The sequence below is a fragment of the Gymnogyps californianus genome, chromosome 2, assembly GCF_018139145.2.
Source record: "Gymnogyps californianus isolate 813 chromosome 2, ASM1813914v2, whole genome shotgun sequence".
Taxonomy (NCBI): Eukaryota; Metazoa; Chordata; class Aves; order Accipitriformes; family Cathartidae; genus Gymnogyps; species Gymnogyps californianus.
Window position 1 is genome coordinate 85,818,726 of NC_059472.1, and position 19,548 is coordinate 85,838,273.

Sequence of the window (19,548 nt, forward strand, 5' to 3'; positions counted from 1 at the left end):
TCTAATACTTTGGAAGATCCTTATTGGCAGCAGAGACGTTCTAAGAAAGATGTACTTTGCAAGTATTTGGTTTGTGTGGCAAGGTTTTGTAGCAGGGGGGCTACAAGCGTGGCTTCTGTGAGAAGCTGCTAGAAGCTTCCCCTATGTCCAATAAAGCAATGCCAGCTGGCTCCAAGATGTACCCACTGCTGGCCAAGGCCAAGCCCATCAGCGATGCTGGTAGCGCCTCTGGGATAACATCTTTAAGAAGGGGAAAAAAACCTGCTGCACCACAGCAGCTGGGAGAGAGGAGTGAGAATCTGTGAGAGAAACAACTCTGCAGACACCAAGGTCAGTGAAGAAGGAGGGGGAGGAGGTGCTCCAGGCGCCCAAGCAGAGAGATTCCCCTGCAGCCCGTGGGGAAGACCATGGTGAGGCAGGCTGTTCCCCTGCAGCCCATGGAGGTCCACGGTGGAGCAGATATCCACCTGCAGCCTGTGGAGGACCCCACACCGGAGCAGGTGGATGCCTGAAGGAGGGTGTGACCCCGTGGGAAGCCCACGCTGGAGCAGGTTCCTGGCAGGACCTGTGGACCCATGAAGAGAGGAGCCCACGCTGGAGCAGGTTTGCTGGCAGGACTTGTGACCCGTGGGGGACCCACGCTGGAGCAGTCTGTTCCTGAAGGACTGCACCCCGTGGAAGGGACCCATGCTGGAGCAGTTCGTGAAGAACTGTAGCCCGTGGGAAGGACTCGCATTGGAGAAGTTTGTGGAGGACTGTCTCCTGTGGGAGGGACCCCATGCTGGAGCAGGGGAAGAGTGTGAGGAGTCCTCCCCCTGAGGAGGAAGGAGCGGCAGAGACAACGTGTGATGAACTGACCCAAACCCCCATTCCCCATCCCCCTGCGTCGCTTGCGGGGAGGAGGTAGAGAAAATCAGGAGTAAAGTTAAGCCTGGGAAGAAGGGAGGGGTGGGGGAAAGGTGCTTTTAAGATTTGGTTTTATTTCTCATTATCCTACTCTGATTTGATTGGTAATAAATTAAACTAATTTCCCCGAATTGAGTCTGTTTTGCCTGTGACAGTAATTGCTAAGGGATCTCCCTGTCCTTATCTTGACCCACGAGCCTTTCGTTATATTTTCTCTCCCCTGTCCAGCTGAGGAGGGGAGTGATAGAGCAGCTTTGGTGGGCACCTGGCATCCAGCCAGGGTCAACCCACCGCAAAGGACAAACAGGCTCTCTCTCACATCCACAATCAAAAATAACACTACCTTTGTTCTTACAATAGCTGCTTTTGTGCACATTGTACAGAGTTTATATTATGCCTTTTACGTTTGGCTGATTACTTTCATTGATTCTAAGTATTAAGTACTAAGTATTTCAAATAGATTAATGATACTGTAAATACAAAAAAATATTATATGATGCTCTAAACCTGTCAGCAATAAAATGTGATCTTAAGAAGTGACTAACATTCAGAAGTATGATGCTAAAAAAGATTTTAAAAATTTTCAGGAATCAGTATAAGAGCTTGAATCAGGGAATCCTCTTAATGTATCTCTCTGGCTTATTTCCTGCTAGGTATTTGCATTTGTTTGCAATTACTGAAGTCATTCAATTCTTTATCTGAGCGCAGATAAAGAATTCTGCAACTACTTTAAAAAATTATCATTCAATATGACAGGACTTTGAAAGAAGTACACTCAGCTGCTCAGCTGGAAGAATACTAAGAAGTCTACAGTTTACCCAGCAAATTAATAAATACAAGAGACATAGTGAATTTGAATTATTTGACAACTAGTTCTATTTACACATACAATGGGAAAACACAACATATAGGAAGGTCCTGAGCAACCAGATCATGTTTCGCTTTGAGCAGAAGGTGGGACTACATGACTTCCAGAAGATCTTTGCAATCTGAACTTTCTATGACTTCCCATGTAAGTTCACATGAATAATTAGCATCATACAGCCTGTATTTACATATATAAATTAAAAAAAAGTATAGAACACTGTGGTAGAATGTTGCAATTTGACAGTTTAGTTAAGAGATCAGGATGGAACTCCCCTTCCGCAAAATTCTTTAATTACTTCATTGAAGGACCAAGCCAGCACTGTGCAGAGGTACTTCTAGGAGATCTTTTTAAATATTACTGAAGATACAAGTCACCTGCAAGAGGGTTTGCACTGCACAGCATTAATTCTCGTTACATCTAATTATTCAAGAACTATTGGCTTAACGTGGATTTCATCATCTCAAGTATTTTTGACAGGCTATTTTGTTAAATACAGCAGTGAATTAAAACTTCTTAATTTTTTTTAAAGTATGACTTCATGTTTACTATGTTAGTCATCTGTAAAAAAATTTCTCAGTGAACATCATTACTGTGAGTATAGGAAATGTTGTGAAATAGAGGAACAAACTGGGTTGGAATAGTTCCTAACAGCACTGAGAAAGTATCTCTTGGCTAAGATGTCTATGAAGAACAAATGCTAAAGCTGTTAAATTGTTGACGTCCACATCTTATTTTATAGTTGCTTCGTACAAGCAACAATACAAATACAATACAAAGCTCCCACAAGACTTCCATGCAATACAGTGACACAGGAAAGAAACTTTAAATAATAAAGACATTTACTTAATTTTGGGGGAGTGATTCTACATATTATATTACATTATCCATATATAACATAGATAGTAGCCTAGCTGTTGTTTTACACATACGATTTACAATTTTATTAGTGCCAAATGAATGTCTATGATCCAAGAACCATGGCTATTTCCTTCTGTATTTGAAGACTAAGCTCATTTAGGCCATAAGATCTATCTTAACAAGTATGAGGCACAAAAACCATTGAAAGCATAAAGGGGAAAGGTTTGATTTTATATAGGTGGTTTCAACTAAACTTCCCCCTTTATAGTTTCAGGAAAATAAAAACTACTAAACACAGAAAACTGAAAACCACAACTGTCTCTAGATACTGCCCCTTTATTTGTCTTCAAAATCAGCTAATGGTGCATGATGTGCAATCAATATTGAACACAGTCCCAAAGGACAGCGTATAGATTTTGAGTAGTGTAAATGAAAAGGAATCTCTCTGAAATATTTGTTTTTTCAAGTGTAATTACAAATCTAAAAACCAGTCTAAACCAGTATACCTAGTAGAAATGCACCATAAAAAAAGCTTACATAAATTTCCTTGTGTACTAATGAACTTCTGTGGGAAAAAATATTTTTAATCTGATTTTCAAAGCATTCTTAACTGATCCTCTCTTTATGTAAGATAGGGCTACAAACCATCCTCGTTTTCCACAGACAACTCTTCTCTTTCCTACAATTCTGGCCTGAGAGGAGGGGAAAAAAAAAAAGGATTTTGATATTTTCCTGAAGTGCATGGATGACATACAGCTTGGCAGAAAACAGTTTCTGTGATTAGGCTGAAGGACATATGGAACTCCCACACACGTCCTTCGCAAATGAAGTACCTATATAAAGAAGATTTCCAAAGTGTTCCAGATGCCTCAGACTGAATGCACCTGTAGTTCATAAGAAATTCCTGACAGAAATACTGAACACTACGTAAGCAGAATTTGGTGCCCGTACTTAAAGCGATTTTAGGGCACTTGCGCATATACACTAGACAAGGAGAACTTACATAGATAGCAGACAAGGAAACCATTTTCTCCTTATTAGTTCTATCGTCTCCACATACAGCTAGTTAAAAAGAATCACCTGCACATGTAAATACTTGTGACTGATAGCTCTGTGCAAGATCTTCAATTTAAGAGGCTTATCTCAGTCAGTGCATGCAGAACTGAAGGAAGCAACCCTTCTGCCAGATTCCTTGGTGCTGCATGACCTCTGAACGACTCAGGGAGACCGAAATAACAGAAACACTTCTGAGTCGAAGAACAAGGAACTAAAAACCTCACTGAACATAAAGGGAGTAAGAAAACTAGTAAGGATCTAACAGTGCTTTGCTACGTTTCAAACATTATGGCCGATTTCACATGCACAGATCATTATAATGTACTTCAGTTGTATTTCCTAATCAAAAATTAACAAATTTTTGTACTCTTGCAACTCCTCAGTGTATAGAAATTCTGAGTAAAACCTCCAAAGAGTCATAACAGTGGCTTAAAAAAAAAAAAAAAATAAAAAAATAAATTAAAGAAGTCTCCAAAACTTATAACATTCAGGAAGTTTACTGTGTTTTTAAAAGATACTAACTTCTAGACTCTACAGCATAAAATCTTGTAAAATTAAATATAACAAGACTTATGATAAAACTGAAAGATAAAACCACTATATTTGTCCGGTTAAGAAGAGCAGCACGAGGGTCAGAGTGAGAAACCATAGAAAGCAATGAAACTTTTGTGTGTGTGCAGGGCATGTGTGTAACCTTAAGAAGCAACATTATCTTTTATATCATCTTTCTTTCTCTGCTTCCTAAGTATTACTATCCTTTTTCTGGAAAGTTTTGTTTGCTTGGATTCTATTTATTTTAAGAAAGTGATATCAATGAATCTATTAAGCAGAGTATCTACTAAAGTACCACACCCTGTTGAAAAGTGTGTCTTACTGCTATTTTGTTGATGAATTATTCTAGCCAAAAAAGAGCTCATCTTGAATTCCTCAAGCAATTTGCATTCCTTGACTCAAGCTTTTGCCACCTGGTTCTTCAACTTGACACCAGCTTGAATAATCTTGTATCAATTGTCCTCCCCAGTCTCTTCACTGCATAGCTGGTTAAGGTCTGTTCTTAATCTTCTCTTTCTAAACAATTTGAACCTTGATTTTCTAACCTTCCGAATAACTAAAATCCTTGAGTCTCAATTCTGAATGCCCTTTCTTACCCTTTCCTTTGCTGACTCATTTCCTTAATACCTCTATTATAATGAACTGATTAGAACTGCTCACCATATTTCAAATGTGGTCTCGATCACTGCTGCCTTTTACAGTGCCAAAATCATATCTTCTTATATTTAGTTCACGTGTAACAGTCCTACTCCATTTTAGAATCAAAGATATTACCTCAGCTTTTTAAATTATTTTTTTTTTCCCAGTGAGGTCTAGGTTCTGATATTTTTATTCACGCTGAATATAACTTCATTCCTCAAATACTATCTCTGATTCAAAATAGGAGGCTGACAGAGAAAGAATTTGTGATAGAATATGTTTTTGAGAGTCAGATGATATATAGTCTAATCAGGATATAAAGTTTCAAATTTTCTAAATTTCTAGCTTTCCAGATTTCTGCCAGCATAGTAACTGGTTTGTGCTAGAGCGGATGTGTTCACATGTAGGATTACTGTAATCCCTAAAGCTGATCCTCTTGATCTTAACTTCCACTCCCCGGGGGTCATGCTGTATATTTGACGCTAAAGTGTGATATCCTAACAACAACAATAGAAATCTTCTGAAGGATTATTGTAGAGAACTGCAATAGAAATGTTAAAATTGGTATGAATGGAGAATGAATGGCAATATCTGCATGTGGAAAAACCGGAAGGAACAAACTGGAGAGGAAGATCTATAAGAATGGCACATATTGATGGCACCTAGATGAGCACATGATGAATATCCCAGCACACCTTGGGACACCCAGGTTGGGAAACGCAAGACAAATTAAAACAAGGAAAAGCCAACACTCAGGTTAAACAAAAGATTAAGCTGTAAGAGATGACAAAAGGAAGTTAAAGAACAGAATAGGGGACATAAGACACCCAAATAGGGAGACAAAGGACAATGAGTCCTGATGAATCAGACACTGGACAAGCTATAGAAACAAAAGGCTGCAATAATTGTCAGCTTCTAGGTGGCACTAAAAGGCAAACCAAAAACCAGCACACAGTGCCTTGGCCTCCTAGCTCCCACTCCTATCTGTGCACATATCTTGGCTCTTTCCTTCCTCCCACAACTCTTTCCAGCTTCTATTTCTATTCTGTCTGAGCAATGGGAGCAGCTGCAGCAACAGCCAGATAGGTTTGGGCATATTTTTCCCGACTTGGTACCCTTCCATTTTATACATCTGTTTGAGTACTCTGCATGAGAGAAACTTTCAATCTAAACTTCTCTCAGATTTTTTTCTAAAATGTTTCCTTCCATCAATACACAACAAAGACAGCTCCAAAGTCACAGTGTCAGTTTAAAGTGGCAGTGGTTCCTAATATTTATAATGCAGTGCTCCACAAACTAAATAAAAAATTATTTAAAAGATGTCTGTACTGGTTGTGAGGACAAGGCAGAGATGAATCAGCCAAAGTGTCTCGAACAAAGACCTCTGGGACTCCTTTTGTGTGCTCATTGTTTCTCCCTGCTGAGTCTTATCCGTCTCCCCAGATCTAATACTAATTTTGCAATTCTTGTATTAAACAAATCATGACCACAACCTGGGAATGCTTTAAAGGGGTTTCTTCCCATATTTTCTGATTTGCTTATTGTCTGAGAAGAGATCTATTAAACATTTATCTTCCTGGGCTGGATCATAGATTTCTTGAATAGACATCAGTTTAATGCTGCTTTAATTCCCACCTGCTTAAATGTTTTCTGAGAGATTTTTTCTCATCTCTTTCTATCCTAAATTTAAAGACTCTTGACCTATATTTATGTGATTTCAATATTTATATATGGATTTCTGAAAGAAAATGCTTGATTTGTCTCAAAAGGCAGTATCTGCAAATCCAATTTCTAAGCAGTGTGATTCCAGGCGGGTGTACCCCATGCTTTCTTCAGTTTTGGAGAAAAAGTTCTCTTGCTGCTTCAAGATGAGACTGATACTTCTAATAGTTTGTCCTCTTCTGAAAATCAGCATATTGTGTGCTTTCTGCTTTGATGATCCTTTAAATCTTTTCTTGAATACAGAATTTGCAAATGCCTACCAGCTCCTTCACAGTCTGACAGTGCACAATAGATTTCTGAATTATTAGCTATGCAGGCTAAAAAGCTTCTCCAAAAACCAATAGCCTAAATAAGCATCATTTGAATCTATGCACATCCAAAACTCATTATGAATTAGGGTGATCAGTAGGCACAACATATCCATCAGATTTGGTATAGACTGTTTAAACCAATGCCTGCTTTTGACTGTATTAAAATAGTTATTTTCACCCTGTGCATGTCTCTTCAAACAGCACTGTAATGCAAGGATATCCATCTTTGTCCTTTCTTAGTAATCTGATTGTTATGGTGTATCAAAACCCATCTTCAGAAATATCAAAACAACCATCTTCAATGCCACTACTCAGTTCCATACAGAGGGCATGTAAGGTGCATGTTCTGAGAAGAAAGCAGGAGTGCACAAGCTACGTTCAAGAACTGTTTTGGATATATAAATAGCTTTTTTTCCTCTCTCTTTTTTAACAGGGAAACAGAAATGAACCAAGAACAAACACAGAAAATACAGCATAAATATACAGACTTTTGTTCTTACTGAAGAGTATTTCCACAGCAGTTCTTTACTGTCATATCCTTCACCAGATTTCCCATCAGACTGTAAAGTCAGAGAGAATAACTGTGAATTTTACATTAACCCAGTATCCTCTAGGACTACATTTTATCAGATCACAGCCAAATCTGATCAGAAAGTCGCATTCTTTACTAAGAACGAGGCCCAATCTTGTTTTATACTTTTTCAGCCTGGACTTACATACAGATTAGATGGTCCAGACTGGGTGGATATATGAGGAAAGGTTCTAGGCATGTTACTGCTGCTTCTGTTCACTGTCACTAGAAATGAAAGCAGTACTTACTAGTTTTCATTCCCTCTTTCTATGAGATGAATACCATCTGCTCAACAATGCATTTACACTATTGATAAACAACATCAAGGGGGAAAAAAAATAAAAATCACATTTTGCATGATCTTTTCATGCCCATTCCATTTTCATTGTAAAGTACCCCTCCAGATATTTACAGTTTAAAGGATCACAGACCACACTGTGACTGACAGAGAACACTTATAACAACAATAGCCTACATGGCACTGAATGGTATAAATAGAATGATCCTATAATCTATGTCAGCAAGACACATTCCTATGTAAAATGCTAAAAAGGGCAAATCCCATTCTACATCTTTTCTTGTGCTGCATTCACTTGTGCTTTTTCTCAAGCCTCACAGGACTGCACCCTATGATTAACTGGACTGTAAAAAATTAAGTTACTTCTGAATTCCCTTCTATTGGATTTTTGGAGGATCTGTTTGAGGAACTTTGTAGGGATGGATTAAAGGACTGTCATCTGCATCACAGTGGTTTAAACTGAAATTTCCCTGCAAAGCATGTCATTATCAGACAGAGAAAAAGTTGAACTCATACGTTTGCCCTTAGTCCAAGATAAGCCAGCTAGACCAGTACGAAGGCAATAATAAATTTAGATGAGATTTTTCATAAGTGAACAGGACTCAATTAAAAGCTCAGTTAAGCTTTGCAGTGAAGAAAGGTCTGGCAGCTGAAGACATTTATGCACTTCAGGATAGAACATAAGGGCACAAGTATCACATTAAATGATCAGCATAGATTTCAGTAGGAAACGTACTTTAAGATATTCTGCAACTTGAACATCTTACTGCCTATTTTTTGCAATTCATTTTATATACAGGAAGTAATTTAGGGGAGAGTGCTCAATCCAATAGTCCTTTAAAACAAAAGGAGCTTTCCACTGGTAGCCATGAACTTGAATCAGGCTCTTAACAAAAAAACCCAACCAACCACCACCATCACCACAAAGCCCTAATTTAGCAGATTTACAAGAAACTCCATATAATTTATATAAAATTCTTCCGTACATGGAACAAACCGCTCTTGATCAGAATGCAAAGTACATAATATGTTAATTATTGCTATTCTAGTTAGATTATATTAATCTTCAACAATTTAACAGTTTATATATGAAGTTGTGGTTTGTTTGTGGGTTTTTTTGCCTTTATGTAATTTTTTATTTAAATTGGCTTACTTATAACCTTCATAGTCATTAAGAAAAGTAGAAATAGAAAAGTACAAGAACATTGAGATTCATATTCCTTTGGAATGCGAAATATTCATGGTTTTGTTTTCATCTTAAATTGTAATAAAATGTCAAAATATTGAAAATTTGTGATTTAAAATAAATCAAATTTAAAAAATGAAAACATCCTCATTTCTTTTGAAAACATTTGAATATTCTATATAATTTCATTCCTGCAATATTTTTTTTTTCATTTTGAATTATGTTAACACTAAGTGTTAGTGGTGGTTTATACAAGACATAGTTCAGCTATTTTCTCATGCATAACACAAAACAAAGAACATTATTAAAGATATAAATTCTGTATTTCTTATATATCTAAGAGGACTACCATGGCTACACAGCAACACTAATTCAGCAACCTATTTTTAATTTCTCTGCAAGAGATTATACGAGACTGAGAGCTCTTTATAGTGTCCAGTGAAGATAATACAGTTCCATTGATGGCAGTGGTCTTTGGATGAAATTCTAACTGTTGTTCTCACCAGTGACTTGGAGAGGAGAGGACATGAATTCTCAGATGTCTTTCTGAAATCTCTCCCATATAGAAGAAACTGCCTGAGATCATCTCATACATTATAGCAGTTCCAATAATAAGTGCTGGCCCTGCTTCAAAAGACAAAATTTTGGAAGACAATCTGTGTCTCACAATGTGCTTAAACTCAGTTTTCAGTAGCTGGTGCCAACCAATCTATTCCACATAAATTGAACTGAAGTTCTCCAAGGAGATTTTCTGTTCAGGTTCCCTAGAGATTTTGTAGCTGCCAGCACAGTCCGTGTCAAATTTACAGAGGAGGGACAGACAGTCAAGTATGAACCTGGCTAGTCTTCTTAGAAACACATTACGGAAAAAAAAGTTTTTCATTCAAGTTCCTTGTGACAATTCAGCCTCAGAATTATGAAAATTCAGCATGGGGATGTGAGAGACAGAAGTATAAGAGAGTCCTAAATCCTTGGAAACTCCGTTTCACCATTGCAAATTCCCTGTCTTCTTATCCCTCAGTAAATTGCTTCTCTCTGTCCTCTCATTTCTCTGCACCTTTAGTAGACCTTTCCTCCACTGCACCTTGCTCTGCTTTATTCCATTTCAGTCTTACAGTATATGTTGCATGGTTTCAAACAAGAGTAAAATTCTCATCTCTGTATTCATCATTCAAATTCTTTGCTGACAGAAGGACGAATTTGTTAATTTCTTATGATGAATTTGCTAATGTTTCATTACACTTAAAACATAAATAGCTGTGTCTTTCAGGTGCCAAGTGTTTCACTTCTGCAATTATTTATGCAGAGTGCCCCTGAATTTTCTCAGAGAAGTTACACAGTGTTTCTTTGTGCAGCTCATCTAGGCAACATTATCAACTGTTCAAAGACATTTTTATGCTTTGTTCCTTGTTGGAACCAGTCCACACATGGAAGCACAGCACTATAAGAAGATCAGAGGCAGCTTACACCTTCTCCCAGTCTATGTACCTATCTAAAAGCTTTAGAGAGTGCAAGGACTTATCCTTCTTCAGTCCTCTGGAAAGCAGACTCTCCTAAAATAAAATATAAAGCACTAAACCTGTATCTTAGCTGTACTTTGCACTGGGCCTGTCAGCTGATCAGTCATAATGACTTTTTGTGTCAACTTCCCTATGTTTGGTGTATAACGTCTCTTGAAAAAAATCTGTAAATCGGTATAATACCGCCATGCCAGCCCAATATAACTACTCATGACTGCACAGGTGCTTTATGAAACTACTAATAGCAATACTATTGTCAGTTCTTGATGCTGACAAAATATATTCTTTAAATTGATTTTAAAAGTGCTAACCAAATACAAGCTCTAATCCAGCAAATAGTTCTGTGCAAATAAATCCTGATTTTTGCAAAACCTGGTAGGGAAGTCAGAAGCTTTGAGCTTAGGGAAGCTGGCAAAATCAGAGACACCGTACATATAGCTGATAACATTTGGTACAAGACCTTGTTACTTTTATGCACACAGGCTAAAGTATCACAAACTAGTTCTTTGAATGATACAAGTTTTGGTAACTTTTGTAATTATTGGTCAATGCTGCACTCAGGACAACGCATAGCAAAACACAGACATACACATGACCAGGCTTTTATACTACGAGCACTCAAGACCGACCAAGTGTGAATGAACTTCACTGGAGAAGCCAGGTAGCTGCCCTTCGCTGATGTAGTCAGCTCAGACACAGTGCCACGTGAACCCTGCAAACCAGTAAACATTGTACTATGATTGCTAATAACAGGTCATAGGCTTTGTGCTAGGCTAACAAGGGCTTCAGGATTTGTTATGTTTTGTCTTGTTTTGGCTTGCCTGAAACTTTGTTCAGCTTGTTTAGCTGCAGCAGCAACCACCTAATGACCAGGTAGCTGTTGCCTAATTTGTTTTAGTTTTGCTTAGCTTTGTATAATTGTGTGGTGTAATGTCTACTGTTAAGAATTCGTTAAAGATACGAATAACAAGTAGATATGCTGTGTACAATGAACTGTCTATGACCACAGAATAACGACGAAGCATAAAGGAGTACAAGCAAGAGGTGATGGCAAAGGCCTTGAAGGAGAGAGCAGAAAGCGGTACGACAGGTCCCAGGGGTATCAAAAACTCACCAGAGGCTGGTTACTGATAGTAATGCAAACTTAGGAATTGGGAACATGCAATTCCAGCAAAGGAAGATGAACTCTTCTATCCTGAACAAGTTCCCAGTGAATATCTCAGGGTGCTCACAGTCTCATCTTAACATTGCGCCCCACCCCACACACTGAAACCACTGACCTTAGGACCCAGAGGAGCAGTGAAGTGGTGAGCATAATGCCAGAGAAAAGGGAGAGTTCACCAGAAAGGGTGTTTTTGTTTGGCAACCTTTAGCTTTAATATTGTTAAGGAGATTTATTTTGTATTAAGTAGATGACTTGGACTGCATGTGTTAGTATCCACTGAATGTTAACACTGACTAGTAATAATAACGGTTCCTAGTATTTTAGCTACAGTTAAAACTTTTAATTATGCCAACAATGAATTCCTAGCTTCACTGTAAGGTGCCTCGCTTTTGAGAGTAACACCACATCATCACCTGGGCTTGAAAATGGACCTGGTGAATGCGTGGCTATCTGCAACCATCCATTTACATCCTACAACAAATGCTCATCTATATTTAACTGCAAAGTTTAATAACTTTGCCTCATCCCTTTTTGTTCACTAACTGCCTTCTCTTTCCATGGAATGATATACTAAAATATGCCAACACAGGTCCTCAATCAGTGGGGCCCACATACACAGACATCAGTGTGTTCACATTCAAACACAGAACTAACTCACTAGAGTGCACTTAAAGGAACCAGTGGCATTTCTCTCCATCCTCTATGTCCCATTGGAATAATCTGAAAATTCAAACTTTCAGTATCAGTATATTTCCACAAAACTATAGGATACTGATGAAACTGTATTTGCTAATGGAAAGCTCTTCTAGCCAAGAGACAGTGAACAGCCCTCATATTAAGCTGGGGGCGGGGAGAAGGAAAAATAAAATAAGTAAGAAGAACAGAGAACAAGTAAATGCTTTTTCTGTTGTGCCACACAGATTATTTCAGGGACCAAAGAAAAGATTTATAGTTTTCTTACTGTCAGGGGCTAAATGCAGGGTCTCTCGCTACCTCTACCACCAGCCATGGTAAGGCAACAGGATACCTCCTGCCTTTTGGCATTGAGCCCTGCACGGACACAGTGGGCACTGTGCCTCCACTTTCACCATTAAATATCACTTAAATGTTGACAGCAGTAGTTCTTCTAAAGCACTGGCAAAGGATATATAAAATTATCCTGCAGGTGGCCTGCCGTTGGTTTGACTGTCTTGACATGCATACACATAGTGCAGTTAGTGCTATGTATGCATCTCATGTACATGTATCTCAGCTAAATTTAAACTAGGTAAGATGCTGTTGTCAGTGTAGCTGCAGCGACAGAGGATTCGGCACAGACTGCAATAATTCACTAGCAACACCATCAGGAGCTTCGTGCTACCATGCCCAAGATGTCAGCAGTTTGAAAGGGGTTCAAATACAGCTTCTCTTTAGCCTATACATTATCTCCTACAGTGGTAGTCACTTCAGAGGCAAGAAGAAAGAGGTACTCAGAATCTATTTATAGTGTGTAAAGGTTTTGCCTAAGGATAGGGATCTCCAGTGAACCTGCAATAAAATCCATGTTGATTTAGTAATTTAGTGCAGGTCAGTTGTAGGTCATTGGTGGGGTGGTGAGAAGTTCCTGACCTACTGATCTGACAACATTAAGACCATCTGTAGCTGGAGAACTGAGGTTGTGATAGTTCAGCTATCTTATCTTATTTGCATATTTAGAGAAATAAAAGGTTGGTTATTAAAATGTTAAATATGTTAAAATTTATTTAGCTACTGCATATGCATAACTAAAAGCATTATTCTTTGATAGATATGATGGGTTTAATTAGGATAACCTAATTTCATCAAGACAATTATAAAGGATCTGGTGAGGGCCATGGAAGCATGGCTCTACCTGCTTCAGCTACTTAAATTGGTTTTGCTTTTATCTTTGACAGAGGAGTTATAGATATTTACTTCTTATGAAAAAACATGATAATCTAAATCTGCATCTGGTTATCAAGTTAAGGAGGTTTCTTCTTTATAAGCAGGAAAGATGGTAACATTTCAGAGTTCAGATAGCTTTTCAAGAGAAGTGTCTTGAAAGTCTCACTCTACCTGAAACAGTTCTCCTGGAACATGAAACCTAGGATACCAAGTCTCCTCCTTTTGCCCTAATACAATACTTCAGTGGGGTTACTCCAAATTCATGGTATTTTAAATAAATTAAAAATGAGATCAAAATCAAGTTATCAGATGTACCAGAGGCTTTTACTTTATTTTTAGTAAGTAACCTTGTTCTTACTGATTTAAGAAACATTATATTTATTCACACTAATCATGCAGTATTATTCACCAATATTATTTTTAACACTGTAACTTAAATATATATTATTTAGTTCTACAATTGGATAAGGGCATGACAGTTTCTTGTGTGAATTTTTTGACATGTAAGGATAAAGCCAGAGTTCTGCTAAGTACCACAAATGTGATTTTGAAAGTTACTTTCAATTAAATATCATGCAGGTAGATCTCACTGCTGATGGAAAAAATAAATAGATATATTTAGAATACAAATACAGTAACTGCTTTTTTTTCCCTCATTTTACTCTTCATTGACCTCAAACAGAAAGGTAAAGATCACTGAAAATACTTGATTGCATTTTTCAAGAAAGTCCAGTGATGCTTTTTAATGGTTGAGATCTTTAGAAGTTACAAAAATTGAGGTAGAAATCATGACAATGAAACCCCATGAAAAGTTAAGTAAATACAGGAGTCACTAATCATACAACTCAATTGTTTAAAAAGAAGCCTCACATAAAAATAAAATAGGTGCCCCAATGAACTCAAGTATTCCCCATATTTTTTTCACTTTTAATGTTTTATTGAAAAAAAACTCTGAAAACTTGGAAGCATCTAATTTGAAATTCAATGACTATCCACTAGGGAGACCAAAGGTTAATCTTTGAATTACAAAGGGGAGATCATCTCAGCTAACATTAGATGTCTACAATTAGACATGTCCGACTCTGCTAGTCATCCTACACTCCTTTTGTAGTCAGTGGAGAGAAACAGGCTTCTGGATGTAATTTTCTTTTTTCCACTTGTTCTCTTAATCTTCTTCAATGAAATTTCTCTGAAGGGTATTTTATTTCTCTACTAATTCCAGCATAGCAGTCCCTAATTAAATTAGTAGCTCTTGGGCAACAAGGACTTAAAGTGTCAGCATTAAGTTTAAAGTTGTCATGCATCCTGTATGAAGTGTTACACTTCTCACAGTTTCACACTAAGTAAAAAATATGAAGAGAAAGGAAGATAGCTGGGTCCACAGAAGCCCAGAGCTGAGGTAAATTGATATAGGTCTTGTTCATTAGCTGAATGCAATTATTCTGAGACCCGTCCCACTCATTATGCAAACAGCGTAGGGCTGAAGTATGAACAGCTCTTCCAAACAGCCTCCCCCATCAGACAAGTGAGGGAGACATATACTCTATCCTGTGTTTTATTACAGTTGAACAAATATTTGTATCCTGAAGGAAATTACTGTATTTCAAAATTTGTTGTTCTCTAATAAGGGTGAAAAGTCAAAGTAGTCTCACAGGTCTATGGTTGTGTTTACATTCTGAACTGTACTTTGAATTAATAGTTTCCTAGGAATACACTATGAATGGTGAAAATTGCTTTTGACCTTTTTAGTTAAAAAGTATGACACATTTAAAATGGATTTTTTTCATACACGAGCTATTTTTGACAAATTTATCTGTTCAGAAATAAATTTGAAAATACAGGCAGTTCTGGGTTTTTTGGCTCAAAGCAACTTTTTTGTTTTTAAATACAAATGTTGTATTAAAGGTAATTGCAGCAAACAAAACGTTAAAAATGAAAAAGAAAAGGTAGAAATTATTTTCTACCTGCTTTTAATGATTTGCGATTACCATTGACCATTATTTCCATTATCTCAGAGGATCAAAACAGCTAGTACTTCACTGCAATCAGCCTTCATTCAAAAGGGACATTTTTGTGTAATTTGTACTCTTCCAGTCTAACAACAGTCTGGATAAATGAATATTAGATCTAGATAGTATTCCTCAGAGTCTAAATCAAGTAGAAGTGCTTTACTTTTGGAAATACTGACTTGTGGAAGACAGGTATACCTTCAGATAACAGTTTGGCGCATGTCTGTCCTGAGTGTTCAGCTAACCTTGTTGCATGGAAATACTTGGCAACTGATTTGTTTGGAACATTTCTCAGATATTACTGCTTTCTACTAAGCAGTCCTTTCTATTTTGTGCTGATCCAGTAGTCAGCATGTTTTACTGATTCCTGACACATCAGGCACATAGACTGAAGTTGTTTTTTGATTTTTCCATTAGCTGCTAATAGAGCTAAAAGCATTCCTCATTATTTTCTTTACCACCCAATTTAGACAGTTATTTAGCTTCACTGAATTTGCAATGATGTTTAATGTCACTTTGGCAGAGCTTGTACTAAGTTTATTTGGTCACAAAGCTTCCTATATTCATTGCTTTGGCACCTGTGTTTACAAATCAAATTTCAGGAATTAGTTAAAAGTTTGTAATGTGCTTTACAATTTTATTAAGATAAAACCAGTAATATTTTATACCTCAATGCACATGGAAAAAAAAAGAGAAAAAAGAAACTAAACAGCACTTGGGTTGCACAGTTTTTCCATTTTATGAGAGACTTGATATGATCCTTAAATTTGGGTTCAGTTAGTAGATCAAAGTAGCTAAGGACGATGACTATTTAGTGTGTGTTTTAACCTGTGCGTAACTCTCTTCAATACACACTAGAACTCATTTAAGTTCAATTGCAAAGTGAAAATTATCCATTTACTTTCCCAATAGTCTGTCCATTTAATCAGGCACAGAAGGTCATTCAGCATTAAACAGACAGTGCTAGACTTTGTGAAAATCTTTTGTAGCATTCAGTCACTTGGTGTTAGCAGACCCACTGTAGTAATCCAGAACGCATTAAGTCACTGGTAGAGAAAACAGCTTTATGGACCTCACCAGTACAGTTTATTTCAAGTACCATAAGCAGGGGTAAGACTTCTGCAGTTGATACCATATTATCCTAGAAGATGCAGTTTTCACCATTTCTTTATTTTCTGTTTTTCATTATGTTGCTTAAAAAGCCACATGACAGATCACCTTAGTTTTAGGAAATAGAAATAAAAAATTTAGATTCCACTTCTAAAAAGACAACCAAACAACCCAATAAAGAATCATAAAGTTCATGATCAAGAATCGTATTTTTTCTCCATTCTCAGCTCTGTTTCTGACCAAGTCAGAGCACAGACTATCATATTTACTTTTGTTTTAAGTGTTGAGAGTATGTCTGTGGTCAAAACCAAGTTGGGCTTTTTTTACTAGGAAAAGCTTCACAAAACCAAGCTGGAGTCAAACTACAGGTTATGCCACCTGGGTATATAGTGTAAGCCATTCAGATTTCTAAGTCAGACCCTGCTCAGTTTATTGCTGTGTGTAGAGTCTAGTTATGTGAACATAAAATTTTCCTTCATGAAGGATTCCTACTCCAGTAAGGATGAACTGATCACATTCCATCTATCTACATACATGTACCAGCACCAGAAGCAGTATCTTCTTTGTTCTCTGTATTAATCTTATTAATATGCTTATAAAAATTAATTTAAATTTTTTAAACCTGATACATGTGATCTCTTTACATACACACGCATCTAAGTATAAAAGAATTGTTAGGACTTCAAAAATCCCGGTGAAATTTCTTAGGATTTTGGATCAACATCACAAAACTTTTAGGGTATCTATTGACAACTTTTCTTCAAAATCACTTTCAGATGCTTAGAAACAGAATACTAGTCAAATGGAAAACTACCTGGTAAAAATAATTTTCAGGATAAAACATCATCACTTTTTTGTAATTTAATTTAATGATGAAACATTTTCCAGTCAACAGTATTGTCTGAAGATATTTCCCATATATTGGAGAGAAATTTATACTTGCAGAAACAATTGATGGAATCACCAGTTAACCTTTCTTCAATAATAAAGGCATACTTTAAAAAAAACCCTGTTGTATGTGTTGCTAAAAGCTTTGTACATGATGGTTTTGTGACAAAGCCGAAGCCTTGAAACAGCTTTGAAGTTTGGCAGTGCTTCAAAACTGAGAGAGATGGCACAGCATAAACGACTTTTCCCTCTTTTTCCCACATAGAAAATAAAAATAAGGCAGAAGGATGTGCTTAAATGGAGGAAAGATTAAAACTAGTTTTGCCAAGCGAGTAGAACATAAAAAGAAAAAAAGGTATGAGTTTCCTTGGTTTAAACACAAAAAAGAGGTAGAACATGTCTGAAACAACTTGTGCAAGAAGAGCATGGTTGACTGAATTGTCCAAGCTTAAAGCTAAGAATTACATAAATAGTTTTGAAATAGAGGTAAATTGATAGTGTTTTGAAGATATATTTCCTCATATTTATACACCATTTCTTCTTTTTCAGAAAATTTGAACTATGTGATTTTTCTCAGCGGATCTTTTCTAGAGAAATCAAACAACACTTCCTCCACTGACTGTTCTTCATTAAGGGACATTCAAATTTGCCTTTAATGGTAGAAAAAGAAGCAATTAAATGAAAAAGGAAGAAAACCCTTCCAGATGTGCTGTCAGAAATTAAAACAACTCCAAAGAGACCCACACATAATGTAAAGTAATTAAATGATAAAGAATTTTTGAAATAGGTTAAACAAACACCTGTCAAGTAGTTTATGTACAGCTGTTCAAATTTGGGGCAGAGAAATGGACTAGATGACTTCTCCAACAGTTACAATTTGGTTCTTTTGGGGTTGTAACAGACAAAAAGGCAGATTTTACACACACATTTAGGTTAGATTAAGTTGTTTTCATTACACTTAAAGAGTACATGCATTAAAAAATGTTGCAGAAATCTAATCTGCATTTCAAACTTCTAAGGCATGGAATTTTTTTTCCATTTAGGGCCAAGGAAAAGCTAACAGAAAATAGACAAAATAGTCTGTATACACAGTAATCCTAATAGCCAAATTGTGTAGGAAGCTCGAGGGCTGTGATTTGCATAGGACACAATCTAGGAAGGAACACACCTCATTCATCAAGGCAGGAGACGACAAGGACACAATCATGGACTTCAAGGTAGGGAGATAGAAGTCTAATCCTAAACTTGTGTTCATTCAGTGCCAAATTTATAATCTCTGTGGAACAAGACAATATTCTGAAGCAATGGAAAATGATAGTCCAGTAAAGGGCCACTCTGCCCAAAGCAGAGTGGGAATGCGACTTAGTACAATTACAGGTTTTCTTTCCATGCCTTACTACGTTTGCAGTACTATTACAACTTGCCTAATAGTACTGCAATAAAACATCACTCACATTAACAACGCAGAAGCCTGTGTCCTCATAGCACTGTTCCTTAAGATTGGTTAGAGCTCCTGCTCATAACAATTGAAACCCCTCAGGTCAAAGCATCATTCATATGCCTGTACCCATGGCAAAACACATATCTTCAGTGATTATCTTTTTAAAAGCAGTCTATTCTTTAGAGCTTGTCTACATCACAGAAAGCCTTATTGTCTGCTGACATCTTTACAGATGAAGCTCTTCATTCCAAGTCTGTGATATTCAAAATCAAAACAACCTGATAACCAGATTTTTCTAAGCCAATGACACAAACAAATAAATAACAAATAAAAAAGCAGGGAAAAAAACCACAATACTGTTAAGGAATCTTTCTGCAATAGGTGAGAGAAGGGGAAACCCCCCAAAACAACAGAAGTTCCAGATTTTGCTATTTTAACCAAATGTTGTCTAAGAAAGTATAATCATAAAAATTCAATGACCTTCTGTTATTACCTAATAAAATATACTCCAAGCTATTTTCACTCTCTTCCTTCTGAAATAAGCTG